Consider the following 19,139-nt stretch of genomic DNA (forward strand, 5'->3'; position numbering starts at 1 on the left):
TTCAGTTTGTCTGCAGTGTGGCATACAAGGGAGCATGGCTATAAAGAAATAAAACTAACTTTCTTGTAAGAGGTGTAGAATTAGACTTGTTAATCTGTAGTCACACCTTATAAACCTGGAGTGAATGAATTATTATAACCTGCAGCATGTAAGCTGGATAAACAATGGTAAAAATGTGTAACTCGATTTTTTAAAATAATAGGGTTCTCATATTCAGTCATTAAAATGCCCCTAAACCAATTTCAGGTTAAATGAATATTTTTCTTACATTTGTTCCTACACTTTACCTAAATACTAACTTTCTTTCTTGATGCCTTTCCAAGTAAAAAAATAACTCTAGAATCTAGGCCACTGAGAAACATTTTGCAAAGGGGGATCCCTAATTGTTCTCTCAAAATGCTCTTTTGGTTCTGTGTCCCAATACTATAAGGAGATGCCTGAGTGGAATCTATGCCTGTGGTCTCAAGACTTTCATAGGCAAGAACAGAAAAGAGATTATTGAATATACAGAAAAATCTTGAGAATGAAGGAATGAAATCTAGATGAACATTAAATAGCTTATAATGATCATGAATCAATAACAGCTGATATTTAATGGTGTCTTAAAGTGTGCAAAGCATTTTATATACATTTTCTCAACTGATGTGACAAACCTATGATGGAATCACCACGAGTATTGTTATACCCATTTTACAGGTGAGAAAATTGAGGTTCAAGGAGTGATCACATAGCTCCTAAGTGCCAGAGGCAGAGTTTGAATTTCATCCTTCTAATTTATCAAGTCCAGCATTCTACTCATGAGGACAAGGTACTTCAAATGCTTATTCACCTCTCTTAACTTCTCTGGTCTCACTTTCAGGGTGCTTCCAGCTCTGAAACTCTAGGATTCTATTAAATCAGAGTAGAATACCTTCATGGCTGGCTCTTTGCGGATCACCTACCAAAAAAAAAATTGCTGCCTACAGCCCAGGCCAGTTTTCTTTCACCACTCAGACTAGTTCTTGTCATCTGGTGTCTCCTCAGGGGAGACAAGCCAATTTCACTATTAGTCCAAGCAGAAAATAACAAAAAAGGGGTAGGGGGGAGAAAAAGAAAGCAAAAATAAAAATCAATTTCAAAGACAAATCAGAGTGATTCATTTTTAAAATATTCTCTGCTATTTTGGAATATCCATGTTATGGTTCCCCTCCATTAGCATCAACAATTGAAAGTTGAGCGCTGTGTGATTGCAGACGGCTAAAATATTCAGGTTGCCAAGGCTCCTATGGCTGGATGCCAAGTAACTAGCTTGTTAATTATCCTTTCCTTTGTCCTGGGCCCCCCCTGGTGGTGTCCAGTTTCATGGAGGGACAGCACAGGGAAGAGAGAGATAAGCCAACAGAAGATCAGTCCAGTTTTCCTGGGGAGAAATAAGACATTTTTTTTTCTGTCTAAGCTAAGAATGAGTTGCTCAAAAGACCTTCTTTTTAGTGAAAGCCATGGAAAGAGTACTCACAATACCTAGGTCACAGTTCCAGGTTTGTCACTCATTGGCCTTGGGAGACATATTGTTTTCCAACTTTTCATGACTCCATTTAGGGTTTTCTTGACGAAGATACTAGAGTGGTTTGCCATTTCTTTCTTCAGTTCATTTTACAGATGAGGAACCCGAGGAAAACAGGATTAAGTGACTTGCCCAGGGTCACACAGCTAGTAAGTGTCTGAGGTCAGATTTGAACTCAGAAAGAAAAGTCTTCCTGATTCCAGACCTGGGGCTCTATGCAGTATGGCACCACCTAGTTGCCCTTGGGCAACACGCCCTTGGACAAGTCATTATTTGATCTTTATTCAGAAAATGGGAATACTAGTGTAACCTGAACTGTATTATATAACTGCATAAGTGTATTATGAACTATATAAAAGTGTAAATTGTTATAATCCCGCTGATTGAAAACCTTCTAAGTTGTTGCCAATTGCTACCATTTTATTCATGCTGGTTCCCTGGATTGCAGACAGGGACTTTAGAAATCATGCCACAGATTTGTAAACTGAGTCCCAGAGGGTTAAGTGATCTACATGATGGCACATAGATAGTAAGGAGAAAATGTGGATTTAGTAAGAAATAACTCCTTCAAGAAAGTCCTCCTGGCATGAGCCTTGCTTTCTACATTCTGTATCTGAATGAAACATCAGATCTCTCTTCCTCTCCAGTCTGATGCAAATCTGAATAGGGACAACGTTTATTGATTTAGGTCAAGTGTAAGATAGCTCAAAGTGGACAAGAATCTGACACTCATCATCAATGAGTTTTTGTTGTTCAGGACTTTTGTCAATTATTTTCCAATATCTCACTTTGAGCATTCGATAATTGTTTACCAAAATCTCTAAACTGGGCCAGCTTTGTTATGAAAGAATTCATAGGATGAAAGATTTAGAACTGGAAGCAGCCTCAGATGTCTAACCTCCAACCCCACCATTTTATAGATGAGGAAACTAAGGCGTAGTATTCTTTAAGTGACTTGCCCAGGATCACACAGATTAAAAGGGGCAGAAGCCAGATTCAAACCCATATCCTCTGACTCCAAACTCTTTTTCTATTGAAAAATACAAATTGTCCAAATTATGACATGCTGATGAGTTGTTTTAAATTTCCTCAAAATAGCTTCAAGGTATAGTCTTTGGTATTGCATAACCTTCCTGGGACACAATGGAAGTAAAAGAAAAAATGCCACTGGACAGACTGAAAAATTCCTGAAGAGTAGGAGGAGGAGTGAAGATGACAAAGTTTGACTGGGGTGCCCCCAGATCTCATAATAGAGAGTATCCTCTGTGGACTCTGCTTAGCGTACCAAGCAGTATGGGCATGGGGAAGATCCATGATCTATAAACTATTGGCCCGTTACATAGTTGTGACAGCACCACAAAGAACTCCCACTAAAATTGAGTTGGTTCCCTTGGTCCCTGAGAATCCAGTTTCTTACAACCTAAGGAAGTGTCTTGGAGAGTTCAACCCTGATACTTCCTATACTGAGTTCCACATGACTACCTGCAGGAATGACACTGACAACAGGATCTAGGCATCTGGCTTTGATTAGCTCTGGGTAGTTCCTTCAAAAGCAGAAACGTGTGCCTTGGGAAGTCAAGGGAGAAGGTCAATATAAAATCTTCAAAACTCAAGTGAATCCATGATATGACTGACTTGAATGTTCCTTCTACCCATTCAGATCCCAGGTGATCCATCCTTGCTTGTCCTATATGATTCCTGTCTATGTCGTTCCATAGTTTGGTGCACATGCTATCACTAGAGATATTATTTGTCTCTGTTCTGAAATAACAGCTTGTAGTGGCATTGCATATTACAGATCTTAAAGCACTCTTCTTCCCACAACCCCATGAGAGTGGTTAGCATTAATATTATTATTATTTCCATTAAGCAAATAGTAAACTGAGAGTCAGAGTGGGGAAATACTTGCCCAAAGATACATAGCCAGCAAGTATCAGAGTTAGGACTTGCACCCAGGTCTCCTCACTTAAAGATCTTTAAACACCCCCATCGGGCTTGCCCTGTAGAATGAACTTTTTAAAAAACATGCCACCAAAGCACCTTTCTTTGCTGAATTAAATACCCTGCACCCCTGCAAAGTGGGTCAGACCTCAGCCATTCATTCTATTTTACCCAGTGATTGGTTTTAAGTGATTATTTCCCTAATAATCTCCCAGATTTGAGGAAAGTTTCAATCCCATCCCTAACAACTGGGGCTCCATCCTGGAGGGAGCTGGAGGGTGTTAGAAATCCCCCCTTAGAACTTGGTCTTTGAAGTGGATTCTGCCTGGAATCATGCTCTGAGCTTTCCGTTAATACATCTGTAAATTGATTGGGACGGTTTGTCTGAACAGGCAGAAAAGCACAGCTTTAGGTACCAAATCTGTCTATTCCCCAAGTGTGGGTTAGGGTTTTCCACTGCCTTGTAGTCTGTTTAGTGGGGATTGCCAGCTGGGCTCTGGGAGGCACTTACACGTTAGCAGTCTATGTGTGATGTGTGCTTAGTGGAAAGACCATTCTCAACCCGGTGGATCTTTGCACAGATACTACATTTCTGTGGAGGGTAACTGACACTCTGAAATATCATGGCTAACGAAGGCTCTTAAAAAGAAGCTGGATATCCATCTCCACAGCTCTGAGCTTCAGTGACTGTTACTGGATAATATGATATCATTTCAGACTCGCTGGCATTGGCAACGCTGATTTGATATTTATGAGTGCTTAGTGTTTGAGTTAAAGATATTAATAACTATGACTAATTAATCACCTGCTATATAACTGACACTTAGGATCACAGAATCTCAGGAACATGGGTTTCAACCTGAAGGGAGACTCTGAATCCAAGCCCTTCATGTTGCAGGCTTAACTAACTTGCCAGGTAAGATACAAGTTTCCAGAGAGCATGGATGTTTTCTTTTTTATGTTTGCCTTTTCAAGACCTTGGAGTGTCTCATACCTAGTTGGCATTCAATAAATGTCTGTTGAGTTGAATTGCCCAAGGTAGGGGCAGCTAGGTGGCACAGTGGATAGAGCACCAGGTTTGAAATCAGAAATACCTGAATTCAAATCCAGCTTTTGAAACTTACTAGCTGTGTGGCCCTGGACAAGTCACTTAACTCTGCTTGCCTCAGCTTCCTAGTTTGTAAAATGAGTTGGAGAAGGAAATGGCAAACCACTATCTTCTTTGCCAAGAAAATCCCAAGAGAGGTCACAAAGAGTTGGAAATGACTCTACAACAACACAAAGATAGTAAATTACTGAGCCAGGATTTAAATCCTGGTCCTTCCGTTTCAAATCCAGCATTGATTCCTCTATCTCTGCATTACAAAGACTCTTCAATAGTCCATTTTTATTTGAAAGATCTACTTATTAAGCCTTTAGATTTGTGGTTACAAAATCATATCTCTATAAAAAAAGACCTATAGAGAAGTAAAATAAGGTAACTAGCCCTCAAAATGAGTGTTGTTATTGATCTGCTAACTCCACAGAATTTACCCAGACAATAGACTTCATGATAAACTTGATGAAATTGTTACTTGTCCTGGCTTTTTGTTTCATTGCTCTATAATTTAGAACTTAGCAATTTTTAACTTTTAAAGTGGTTGCTAAACCCTATTTTCTATAGGATAAAGTTTAAATTCCTAATCTTGACATTTGAATCTATCTGCTTCAACCTACCTTTTCAATTTCAAGACATCATTGTATGAATAATTCTGTCTTACCAGATCCATCTGCTTAACATCCTTCAAACTTCCCTTGCATATAACAGACTCCCCACTTTGGCACAGGCCATTTTCCCTGCCTAGAGTACCCTACTCATTCTTCTCCACTTAGCAAAAATCTATACTCTCCATTTAGCTGAAAGTCCCACTTCTAGGAAGCCTCCCAATACCACTACAGCCCATGATGGTCAGTCCTTTCTCAGAATTTTCCTTTTGCAAGAAGGACAATTTCCCAATGCGAGAACTGCATGTAGATGCAGCCCTCAAATGCATTTGTCGCAAAACAGAAAGGATGTGGGAGAAAGTGGAAGAATATGTGTTGTAAGAAGCATTGGATGGGAATGTACAATTGTAGCCAGTGTGGAACTCAATGGTGTTGAAACATCAAGAGTAAGGATTTTACTCCTGGATTGATGGGAAAGTGGAAAAAAGAGGTCCTGAGACAGGGAGTGACTGGTGTTCTCAGTTGATACTTGATAGCTTGAGACTATTTTACTTTTGTCTTTGTACGTCTCCAATGCTTGGGACAGTTCCTGACGTAAGTGCTTAATAAATGCTTGTTAATTGATTGATCAATTAACAATCACCTCTCTTGTTCTGTACAGTTTCAATTAATGCAGCCTTGGATGAATGAGGGGTTTTTTTGGCTGCCATGGCACAGTTGTATTGCTGCTGCTTATGACCCTGATGATGGCAATGATGAATGACCATCATCCACAAATCAATGATGGGACTGGAATTAGAAAGAAAGTGTGTGTTTCTATTCAGTACTTAGTTCTTTAGCACTTTACTAACTATGGCTAAACCACATTGCTATCCTCTTCTCTGATTATTTTTCCCGGGGTGAATTTGAATCCAAGGACTGAAGGATTGCCGAGAATAGATGGAAAAGGGTCCCAATGAAAGGAAGAGCTAACCATTCTTCTGGCCCCTACACCCACTAAACAACTGAGTCCAAAGTAGTAGTAATATTAATAATGCTAATATTTGCTAATGATACCAATTATTATAATACCTATTGATATATAATACCAATACCAACTGATATTTATATAGTTTTAATGTTTCCAAAACACTTCATGTGTTATCCCATTTTATCTTAAAAACAGCTCTGCAAGGGAGGTGCTATTATTAGAGAGATTGCAACATCTGATCTTGTCATTTATTGTTTACAACTTCCCATGTGAAAAGATTTCCCAGGAAGCTTGGGAAAAGGATATTGCTTACAGCAAGGGATCTTAGGAATTGGTATCAGATATATTACCAGACTATCCTTCATTTTTCTTTTCTCTCCCTCTTTCCTTTCCGTCCTAATGGCTTTCAGCTGCTACCCTCAACCCTGACTGATCTGGGTCAGAGGCATACCCTGAGACCACAGGACCTGAAGTACTTGCTCCATTGCCCAGTCGATAAACAGGACTGAGCCTCTGCTGTGTCCCTATACTTTTCATGTATGCACAGCCCTCCCTCACTTAAATCTAATTCTCCTGCATATCATGGCATCACCTCCCTGATGTCATAGTGCTCTTAGAAAATGAAAGACAAAAAAAAAAAAAAGCAAGGCTGAGTCTCTGCAGTCTTCTACTTTTCGTGTATGGTAAATATTCTTGGTATTGTATCTTATTAATGAGCAGAACAATTGCATTTGCTGTGGGTATTTCAGGAGCCTTGACCTGACTTAAAGTCACATAAAATGAGTTACTTCTAAATCTTGGTTTTTCCTTAAAGCAAACTTTTTTTTTTCAGGAATAGGGAAGAGAGAGAATCATTTAGCATGGGGGGAAGGGTGGGTGGTGGTGACAGCATAGTTTGTCTTTTCTTCCTGTCTTTGATAAGGTATGGCAGTAGGGGTGTCGATGGTTTCCAAGGAGAGCCAACTTGGGTGAGAATGCTGGCCCAGCAGCTCATGGGCCTGGTGCACAGGTCGGTCAAATGGACGCTGGCTAAATGACTGTCTTTTTGAATGTTGCTTCTGAACCCCTCATCTCTAGCCTCTCTTGGCTCTCAGGTGTTGTTGCTGGCCTGTTCATCGTATGAACCCAGGATTGGTGCAAAGCAAAGTATGTCCACTGCCTAAGAGACAATAAATACGACAAAAAGTGAAAATTAAAAAGATATGTAAATCTCCCGTAATTAGGCACATAAGGAACAGCAGCCAGAACAAGGTAGAGCAGTACACTGACTGGAGAGTGTTGCTCAATATTATTTCTGACAACACAAAATCAATTTACATTTAATACATTTTTAAATAACCAACCCACCACATGCTATTTGGTATTACTAATGAAAGCTGAAATTGAATCTTAATACGGTTCATGCAAGTATTCAGTAGAGGTTTATTATTTCTAAAAATGCTTTGTATAATCACAGCACTTTGTCATTAAAATTGCCAGGTTTTGTGATACAAATATATTAGATTCATAATTAAAATGCTGTTGTCTGCTCATGCTGCCACAGCATTTTTCCATATTTTTTACCTTATACCCTTTCAAGGATGAATGAACCCCTCTTTCTAGTCAAGCTGACTCCCTACACAGGTTTTATTTATTAAGATGGGAAATCTGGAGGAGAATAAGGCATTATAAGACTGAAGGCTAGTAATATATAAGATCAGACAGGGGAGGAAGACAGCCACTTGACAAAAATGGGATATTCCTTCCCTGGACTACCCATCTCTTCCCACAGTCCTGAAGAAGTATCAGTATGTAACTGTTCCTCAAACAAGGTATGGTCTTGGCAGCAGATCAGGAGACAGGTTGTGGTCAAAGTAATCATAACAAAAATGTAAAGAAATAATCCAAGTTAAAAAATAAAGGTGGGTAGGGCTCCCAGTGTGGTCAGAATGCTTTATCCTATGCTTCAGCTGGCTTAGGGGGAGATGAGGGACTATATTCCACACCTGCTGCCAGCAGAACATTAAAACAGAAGTGGATTTCCAGTCCTTAGCAATAACCAGCCATGACACATGCAATAAAACAGAGATTAAAGGCCAGAACAGGGATTTGGAGTGATTTGGATTCACAATGGAAATCCCTCCTCCTTCCTGGTATACCTGTACTTTCCTTGGTGAGCGATCCCACTGGGTATAAGGGTCAGTGGATGAGGAGGCCCTGAAAAGCCAATGGACATTTCAACCATGAAATAAAGCATTGGCCCAGGTACCCAAGGCTCTAGAAATACCCACAGTTCACCAGCTAGCATTTTTTATGCTCAGGGTGAGCTCCATGAGAAAAAAAAAAAAACCTTCATATCAACTTTTTAAGACAAATTCAATAGTGGGGAATGGGACAGAGACAGAAGTCAGGGAATACCAGTCACTATAGATAGAAACTCTGGGAGACAGATTGCTCAGTGTAGAGGGAGCTGCAAAGTAACTCCCCAATAACACAGCACCTAGCAGGAAGAAGCCTCTGCTGTCTTGTAACTCCCCCAGTTTAACCATTTATTCCTGCTAACCAGGTGCTAAATTCAGTCGTTTCTAGGCTGACAACTACTCAAATCCTGTAGAACCTCATGCCCTGAGACAGGGTCCTGGTTGCCCCACTCTAATTATGGATCTGGATATCAGACCTTTGCTTAAAGAAATACAGGTAGTGGGCCTCAAAGAAACCCATCACCCTTACACCTCTCTCTTGCCTAACTTGTATCTTTTCAATCAGATTTCACTGTGCTTTTTAAAGCTGCAATGCAATTGGAAACATATCCACCTTCATAACAGAAGAAGCAAAAGAAACTTAGAAAAAGCCATGCAAAACTGAGCAGGGGACTGCTGAAAATTCTGTGTAGACTAGATGGTTTTGGGGGACCAGGACACAAAACAGCTGACAAAATAGCAGCTGTCAAGTTTTCTTGATGTTTACTGAGACAACTGGAGAAAAGAAATAGTCTGGCAGTAGTGAAAACAGAAAGAATGGATCAATTAGGTATTTATTCATATTTATTGTGTGTTTATCACTTTGTACCCAGCACACACAGAAAAACGAAGAACGTGGAGTATCTGTTTCTAGGAACTTTAACACAAGAGGTTCAGATAGAAACTTATCATATCAAGGTGCAGGATTAATTAACATTTCCCCATTTCCCCCATTCTATTTAGTCTTGGGACTTCCCTTGATACTTTTGTCAGTTTCCTTGTCAGTTTCCATTTCATAATTTCTCGAGATGCATTGGTTTTATGTCTTTATTCTGTTAGAATGGCTTTTATGGGTCTGGAGGTGGTGTTGATTTCTGTCCTACAGCATAAACCCTGTCTCCCCACTGTCCCACCTCCCCACCCCAGACCAATGCCCATTTCCTCTAGCTGTTTCTGCATGATGGCAGCATCACATGAAACCAGACTTTTAACACTTTTATTTTTTAGGACGATGGAGATTACAAAACATAGGCAATCCTTTTTCTGGACACTTCAGAGCTGTGGAATCCCAGGCAATCTCTCTGAGTCTTAGTTTCGACATCTTCAAAACACAGATGACATGGTGCTACTGGACAAAGTTGTGAAGATTAAATGACATTAAGTATGGAAAGTATTTTTCAGACCTTGAGTACTATGTAAATGTGAGTTATCATTAAAGTTACTATCATTCTCATTATTATTAATAATTAATAACTTTCTCCTGCAGTATCAGATATTCCACCAAGATTTAATTCTTTATGTAAAACACAAGCACATCCATCTCATTAGTATGCAAATTTGCTTCCACCTTTAATAAATGGTAAAAATAGAAAACCAAAGAATTGCTTTAAAATTAATTTCTTTATGATTTATTATTAAAAATAATAACAATAACTTTTCTTACCAAATGTCAAGATGGAAAGGAAGAAGATTTTGTTTTGATTAGATTTCCTGTTTAGGTGTGTTAGTAGTTCATCAGTTTTTTGGCCTAATATTGGCATATACACCTTTGATTACATGAGTCCGTGAGATCTACCTAATCAGTTTTAAATGGGCCTGCATTATAATCCAATTTCTTTATTTTATATGGCCAAAATAATAAAATAGTCATTGGCATTCATTTTCCTAAAAGGATGCTTTTACCATGTTATTCACTCCCCTAATCTAGAGCCCACAAAACGCTCCATTACTTTTCAGATTAAGTCCAGACTCCTTATCTTCATATTCAAGGTCCTCTATAGTCTCAACCCCCTTCATTCACTCTTTCTTGATGTGTCCCATGTGAACCACATGCTCCAATCATCCTGAAATCCTCATTGTCTCCTGTAAAGGTGATGCTTGGTTCCATGTCCAACCTGTCCCTTTACTCCTGTCTCTGCCAAACTTAACCATCTTTTAAGGCTCAGTTCAGATCTCACCTTCTCTATGATGCCTTCCCTGATTACTCTGATACACTGGGTTATGCCCCTCCTTCTCTGTCTTTCTTCTCTGGGCCATTCTTCTCTATTCCCATTTTGGCATGGTTGTGCGATGCTCTGTCATGAGCATAAATTCTGTTTTGACAGCTAGATTACAAATTACTCTTTGCAGGTTGGAACAGTGTTGTAGATTTCTTTTGAAGTATATCTTTCTTTGTATTTCTCATGGTATTTAACATAACTGAATGCACATCTGGTCTCATAATTTAGTTGTATTAATAACTGAGCTGAGAGAAAGTGTAACTTAATGGACAAAATCTCGACCTGAGACCCAGGCCCTGCCTCTGATGTACACTGGTCGTGTTAGCCTTGCAAGTGACTTAACACTTCAATGCCCTAGACATCTCTCTGAGGCTATATTTTTTTCTGAAAAGTTTTTATACTTTATTTTTTCCAATTACATGTAAAAAATGATTTTTTAAACATTTTTTTCTAAAAATTTGAGGTCTAAGATTATAATTTTTTAAAGCAGTTGCTTAAAGGGAATTTTGCCACTTGGAATCTCCTTTAATAATCTATGAAGACTTCCTGATTTCCACCTATCTTATGATTCACTGCTTGAATCTCTCATACCACTCTGGACTTCTCTTTCTTACTTAGATAGCCTACCAAATAAGGCTTGAACTCTTGATCCTGGAATTTAATTGTTTTTAATTAATTGTTAATACATTACATTTTTTATATGCATACATTACAATTTATACATTAGCATATTAATTGTTAATACAGTATTAATACATTTAATGCCTTCATACACTGGCTCCAATCTATCTTTCTGGTTTCATCACATGCTACTCTCCTTCACACCATTTCCAGCTAAATTGGATCACTCTTTATCATTCATTTTTGTTCTGCCCTTTCTTGACTCTGCTGTTTACTCAAACCTGGAGTGAACTATTCTAAGTCATCTGCTGATGTCTTTCCCTTCCTTGTTCAAGTTCCAACTCAGGTGCTACCTCATTCAGGAAACCTTTCTTGCCCCATTCATTATCCCATCAACCTCCAGACCTCTCTCCTCAAATTTCTCATAGCCTATTTCTCTAGACCTCTTCTTCTCACTTATTTTATTCTTCCTTATATTATAGTTACTTTCGTACTTGTCTTTCCTCCAATTAGATTGCAATCTACTTGAAAGCAGGGCATGTCATACTATTGTATCCCTCATATATAGTCTTTTTTTTGAGTTGTTTTTCAGTTGTGTCTGACTCATCGTGACCCCATTTGGGTTTGTTTGTTTTCTTTTGTCAAAGATACTAGAGTGGTTTGCCTTTTCCTTCTCCAGCTCATTTTACAGATTAGGAACTGAATTAAGTGACTCACCCAGGGTCACACCGCTAGTGAGACTCCGAGACCAGATTTGAACACACAAAGGTGAATCTTCCTGAGCTTAGTGCCCTTTCCACTGCGCCACCTAGCTGCCTTGTAGGAAATGAATATTTATTCACCCCAATACACACAATTAAATTAGACTAAATTTTTAAAGTCCCTCAACACCAAGAATATTATGTTATTTAATTTTTGTCTCTCCAGTCAGTGCTTAGCCCAGTATACATTTTCCAGAAGGACAGTGCTCTCTGGAATCAGGGGGTTAGACTGAATTATCTTTCAAGGTCACTGAAATACCAGTTTTAAAAATCTTTGTTGCTACTGTTACTATAAGGATGACGTACAGAGAATTATGCTGTGAGATCCAAAAACCAGAGTTCAGGACTTGAACTTGAAGGCAGCTAGATTGAGTAGTGGATAGAGAGCATTGGCTTTGAGTCAGGAAGACTCTAGTTCAAATCTTACCGTAGACACTCGCTGTGGTACTCTGGGCAAGTAAGCTCTTAACCTTTCTCAGCATCTCCTCATCTGTAAAATGGGAATAATAATAGCACCTACTTCACAGGATTGTTGTCAGCATCAAATGAGAGGATATAGATTAAAGCACTGTGTAAACTTAAATAGACATAGGCGTCATCAGCAGCAGTATCATTATTTCCTTGGTCCATTAGAATGTAAATTCAAAGAGCATACACACAGCATCTCAGCATGTGTACTGAGTGAAATGAATATATATGAAATCAGTCAATGAAATTAGCATGAGCTAAGCCTTACATACAATCTGGAAACCCAAGACAGGATATTGTATTCCTCTCTTTTTAGGAATAAAAGGGATTGTGTGAACATAATTGCCTTTGCAATTGTCAGCATTGCTACCTGAAGTAATAAAAACTGGAGAACAGAAACAGCCTCATGAAAGACAGCCTGCTAGGAGTTAGTGAGATATATTAAAATCCATGCCAGCACAGTCTTTCTGTCACTTTAAAAATGTTTTTAATCCCTGATGCCAAACAGGATGCTGGATGCTCCTTACAGCCAGCACCAAGTGTCAGGAAAACATAAAAAAACTCCATGTTGACTCAGTCAAAATAAACATCTCATTACTCTCATAATTAAGAAGTCGCCTTGATTGTCTGCACAAAATCGCAGGTATTCTGCATTCAAGTAGACAATTTCTAAGTGGTTTGCAGAAACATTTAATAGCACACCCAACAAGATCTTGAGCTCAGCCCAGACACAAAGCGATGGAGAAAGGAAGTAAAATGGACACATGAGTTAATTTAATAGAAGTCCTGAAGATGCTTGGCGAATGGAATGTACTCCAATCCAGATGTGTAGCTTAGTCTCTCCTGTCAATGCAGAGGAATTAAAATATGGAAATGTTCTTGGGTATTTGGAAAGTCCCCAAAGCATGGGCTGCCAACATTATTGCAAATCAACCCCTGCAATAATGGAAAGAAGAAAATTTTAAAAACAACAACAAAAAACCAGTGAAAGTTACTGGCTTATAATCTAGTCTTAGGCAAATACACTTTATTCTTTTTAATGCTTTTTTACATTTATCTATGTTATCCTCAGAACAGTGCTATAGGCTATCAAAGATAAGGTATTTGTGTCTGAGGTTACTCAGAAAATCCACAGCAGAGGCGGAATAAGAATCCCAGAGTTCGTAGTCCAATGCATTCAATAATAATCATAAGATCCTTCATAGGGAACATCCACATGAACTCAACTAATAATATATGGACAAAGATGTTCATAAAAATGGCCAAATAATGTGGATTTGTTTGCAGAAACAGCAGGGTTTATGATGTGATTTGGGGATCAGATCATTGCCATCAGACAATCCCAAAAAGGTTATCTTAAGATCCTAGACTTTCTGGTCATTGAAGACTATGCAATGAAGGAAACAAAATATTGCAAAGGATCATTGTAGTCTCAAAAACTTAGTCTCTGTTGGACACCCAGAAAGGCACAATCAGGTTGCTAGTTATATACCACAAACTCATGATCTCTTACAAACTATCTTTGACTGTACCAGAAACTGAACATTATCACAGACAAAACTGTCACCCACAACCACACAGACATAACATTTGGTTGATAAAATTTTAAGAACAATGCAAAGATAAGGTCAGTTTGGTTGAGTTAAAGAAGGTAGGAAGGGGAATAATATACAATAAGGAAAAAGATAGTCTGGAACAATGCCATGAAGAACTTTAAAAGGACATAGAACTTTTCATTCAGTCCTAGAAACAATAGGGAGCCACTGAAGTTTACTGAATTACAGGACGAACTGTCAGATCTTTTTTTAAAAAAAACTATTTTCAATTTTTATTTTATTTTTAATTTTTGAGATAAAGCAAGCATTCCCATAACATAGTATAATTAAAAAAATGATTGCACATGAAACTGCAAATCTATTATGTACAACTTTCTATCCTTTTAAAGTCATCATGTAAATTTCTTTTTTTCCCTTTTTTCTTTCTCCCCTCTGCTCCCTATCCTAGAGATGGTTTTCACTGCTTTGCCTTAAGGAAAATCATTTTGGTAGCAATGTGTAGGACAAACTGGAATGTGTAGAGTCTTGAAACAAGGAGATCAACAGCAAGGTTGTTCCAGTCATCTAGACAAGAAATGATGAAGCCCTAGCTGTCAGATAGAAGGGCTCCAATGTGAAAGATGTGAACTTAGAAGTGTCAAGATTTGACATTGGATTCGATTCGGATGGATAAGAAGGGTGAAGGAAAGGGAAGAGTTCAAATAATGCTGGAGTCATGAACTTGGGAGAATAAAAGGATGGTGGTACCTTTGATAAAAATAGGGAAATTTAAAAGTAGAGGGAGTTTAGGGGAAAAGAGATCTGTTTTAGGCATGTTGAGATTAAGGTGTATATGAGACATCCAGTTTGAAACATCCAATAAGCAACTGTTGGTGGGGGCCTGAAGTTCAGGGCAAAGACTGGGAGTGGAGAGAGATCTGGAGTCATCTCCATAGAGATGCTAACTAAACCCAAAGAAGCCAATGAAGTTATTGAGTGACAGGTAGAGAGAGAGAGACAGAGAGAGACAGAGAGACAGAGACAGACAGACAGAGACACAGAGACAGAAAGAAGAGAAGAGAAGAGGTGTCCAAGATAGAATCTCAGAGAATACTTACAATTGGGGAGAGTGAAATGGATCATGAACTCCTAAATAATAGCTGAAATCTCTTTATTGATTTATTTTTAGAGAACAAGTCTTAACAGTCAGGAAAATCTGAGTTCACATGATATTCATCTAGTAACTTAAAATTTGCTAAATATTTTCTACTTTTATTTCATTTCTGTTCTTTCCCTTGTGCTAAGTTAACTTCTGACTGGGCAGTCCAATTTCTGAGAGCCATTTATATACCACTTCAGAGTAACACAGTTTCTGCATCAGGTTGATATAAATTCATGCAAGTCTGGACCTAAAAAACAAAACGTGGACATTAAACTAGTATAGTGTTCTTGGGGGAAGACCAAACAATTGCAAATTTCTGATTTAGCAGCTTTGCGGTATTTCCTGCTTCTCTCATGTGCATGTCATAAATATGAAATCATACAAAAGATTCTGAGAGAATTCATCCTCTTCTCTGCTCTTTAAAATCATGCAGCCTTGATCTTATCTTCAAAAGTCATAGTAGAGATGGTTTAGGTAAAAGTCGCCTGAAGATGTGGTGGGTGTAGGCGGGGGTGGGATGGACTTAATGCTTTTTGGCAGTGCCTTGAAGGAGTGTGTGCTTTTTTAAATTGCATTTTAAGATGCTATAAAGATGCTATGAGCCTCAATGGAAAAGAGTATCCACATGTAGGAAGTTAGGACTGTGCTCCATTTCTTGCCAGTGATCAGTTACATATGTTGAGAAAGGGTGTGAAAAGAGTGAAACAGATGTTGACTGGAAACTTGCCATCTTGATAAGGAGATCTTGTCAATCAACTGCTGGCTATCATACCAGATCCATAAAGAGTTAATATGTTGCCCAATTCACACTGTTACCTGTCTAAATGCAGTCTGTTCCTAAAAGATCCACCCTACCCCACCTCCAGTGTTACTGGATGATTTGTTACAGGAACACTAACAGGAAAATAGGGGAGTGTCCCCCAGGGTGAGGTAGAGTGGGGATTCTGTGCATCCTGAGCCCGCTGTGGTAGCTATGAAGGTCTGGCAGGAACTCCAAAACTGATTTTGATAATGATATAAATGATGAGGATGGTTGACCTCTACTGATCTATTGTTTGATAGAGAATCGGCCTGGGAGTATTATCGAGTTTATTTTTTAATTATGGTCTCAACCCCCGCTCCTCATAAGAGGAGATGGCAAGAACAGAATTGTCTGGTGTGGCAGGAAGGGATCACCCGTTGGAGGGGGTCTCACTTTGATGTTCAGATCTGGCTGCTGAGAAAACGGCTGCCACCTTTGGTTCCACAACCACTTAATGTGGTGAAGAGTTGCCGTAGCAACAAGATTGCTGCAGCAGGCTGACATAAATCCATGCTTGCCTGGCCTGAAAAGAAGAAATTGGACATTTGAGAGACACAGGAAGACTTGTAGAGTTAGTTTTTCCACACAAAAGCTAGATATTACCTACAAATGCTAATTTTATTGTTTTTATATGAAAAACTGGAATAAAAGGAGACACCAAAGGAAATTTTCAGCCTGAGCTTCTTATTTCTAAACCAATTTTTTGAAATAGTTATTTTGTTTTATATCAAAACCTCTTTTATTCATATTTTTACATAAAATATATATTAAAAAAATTTAAAAATCTATTGCCTAGCTCCTAATCAAAGTTGTTCTGCCTGATGAAAATGTAGCCTACAACTTGGGAGTTTTATGAGTCATGAATCCATTGCATGTTTTGTAAGAATCTAAGTTTATTTGACAGAAAATCTTGCACCGAGTAGAAACAGTTCTACATTATGAGTAGTTTAAGATTGTTCCTCAAAACCAAGAATTTCAAACCAACTGCTTATCTCTAGACTACAAAAGGTTACACCTGTTACACATACCATACTAAGTCCTGAACAACATTCTATACTCATTTTCCCCTAGTTCCATGTCTAAGGACACAAGAGTTGATTTGGAAACAGAGCAGAGGCCAAATTCCACTCCTTATATTCCCATTGACTGATTGAGTTTCATATGCACTCAGAAAAAAAAAAATGATTCAAAATACCTCTAGTGATAAAGCTTAGTAGGACTTTAAAGAAGTTGAGAAGACAGGGTCACTCCTAAATCTACAATAAGGCATCAGAGAAAGAGGCATATTATCCAAAAGAAGGCCAGGTGTGAATTGAGAGGGCTTTTCTTTTTAAATTTTTACATTTTTTAATTTTTAAAATTTTATATTTTTCCCCCAATTACATGTAAAACCATAAATAAAAGATAATTTTTAACATTCTTTTTTTTTAATTATTGAGTTCCAAATTCTCTCCCTCCTTCCCTCCCTGACCTCCCCTCACCCCCACTGAAAAGGCAAGCAATTTTATGTAGGCTATACATGTATGGTCATGCAAAACATATTTTCATGTTAGTAGTGTTGTAAAAGAAAACACAGACCAAAAAAAGAAAAATAAAGAAAGTAAAAAGTATGCTTTGATCTGCATTCAGACTCCATCAGTTCTTTCTCTAGAGATGGATAGCATTTTTCATCATAGGTCCTTCAGAATTGTCTTGGACCCCTGTATTGCTGAAAATAGCTAAGTCATTCACAGTCGACCATCATACAAGGTTGCTGTTACTGTATACAAAGTTCTCCCGATTCGGCTCATTTCACTTTGTATCAGTTCATGTAAATCTTTCCAGGTTTTTCTAAGAGTATCCTGCTTGTCATTTCTTATAGCACAATAGTATTCCATCACAATCATATACAACAACTTATTCAGCCATTCCTTGATTGATGGATGTCCCCTGAGAGGTCTTTCCTTACATTGAATCATAAACTTCATTGCTAGAGAGCTAAATGTCTCATAGGATGATGGATTTAGAACTGGGAGGGATCTTAAAGGCCAACAAGTCTAACTCCTGTCATTTTACAGACAAGGAGACTGAGGCCCATGGAGAGCAAAGGGTAATATTTGGTTATGCAGGCACTAAGCAATAGAAACCAGATTTGAATCTGGATCCTCTGACTTCAAAGTCAGTGCTCATTCCACTCAAACATACCATTTTGAACCAACATGCTTTGGGAGCTCCAAAGACCAAGAACAAAGGCACTGTAAGGTGCTCTGAACTAGAAATTAGATTCTAGTCCTACCCTGTAATTAATTAGGTATGTAGCCTTGGGCAAATTACCTAACCTCCTCAGATACAAAGACTGAACAATTCTATTGGAGTATATTGTATATTGTCCATTCTTTTCTTCCAACATCATGTTTGATATTTTCAATATAATTCCAGTTAAACTGAACTTCCTTTCACATAGATAACAAGAGTACAGTTATCCCTTCCACCTCATGACTTTCCCCATTTCACTATATCACAAATTGGAATAAGAAGTTAAATGAGAATTTTTTGAGAGTTTTGCGGAAGCTGCACATGTCATGTGAAGGTCAAAATACAACATACAAAAAGTTTAGAAATTCAGAAATACGTGAAATATGTGTATAGTATTATATAAAATTTTATCTTTTAATATCATGATAATTCAGACTTCTCTGGTATGTGGAGAGCCAAAAAATTTTATGTAGATTTTCCAGAAATCGAGGGCACCTAAACCCCTTGATGTGAAAGGGATAACCATCCAGAGAAATCATGTCCTGCACAAATTTATAGATCCAATTAGAATTTAGAAAATGGGGACAGGGCATGATGGGGCACACTTATAATCCCTGCTCCTGGGGGAGGCTGGTGCTGGTGGATCTCTTGAATTCAGGATTGCTGAGATGCATTAAGGATAAAGCTGATGGGATGTCCTCAGTAAGTCTGGTGCTAATAAGGGAGTGGGAGATGGGAGGAAGCAGCAACGAGATGCCTAAGGAGGGGCAACCTAGCCCACATCTGAAATGAAGTGGGTCAAAGCTCCCATGCGGATTGGAATCAGGCCTGTGAGTAGCCACAGACAGCACTTCCAGCCTGGGTGAAAGAAGGAGACCTAGTATCAGATTTAAAAAACAATTGACATTAGACTTCTCCCAGGACAGAGGTTCTTAATCTTTCTGTGTGTGTCCTCAACC

This window comes from Notamacropus eugenii, chromosome 3 (assembly GCF_028372415.1).
Source record: "Notamacropus eugenii isolate mMacEug1 chromosome 3, mMacEug1.pri_v2, whole genome shotgun sequence".
In the NCBI taxonomy this organism is placed as follows: domain Eukaryota; kingdom Metazoa; phylum Chordata; class Mammalia; order Diprotodontia; family Macropodidae; genus Notamacropus; species Notamacropus eugenii.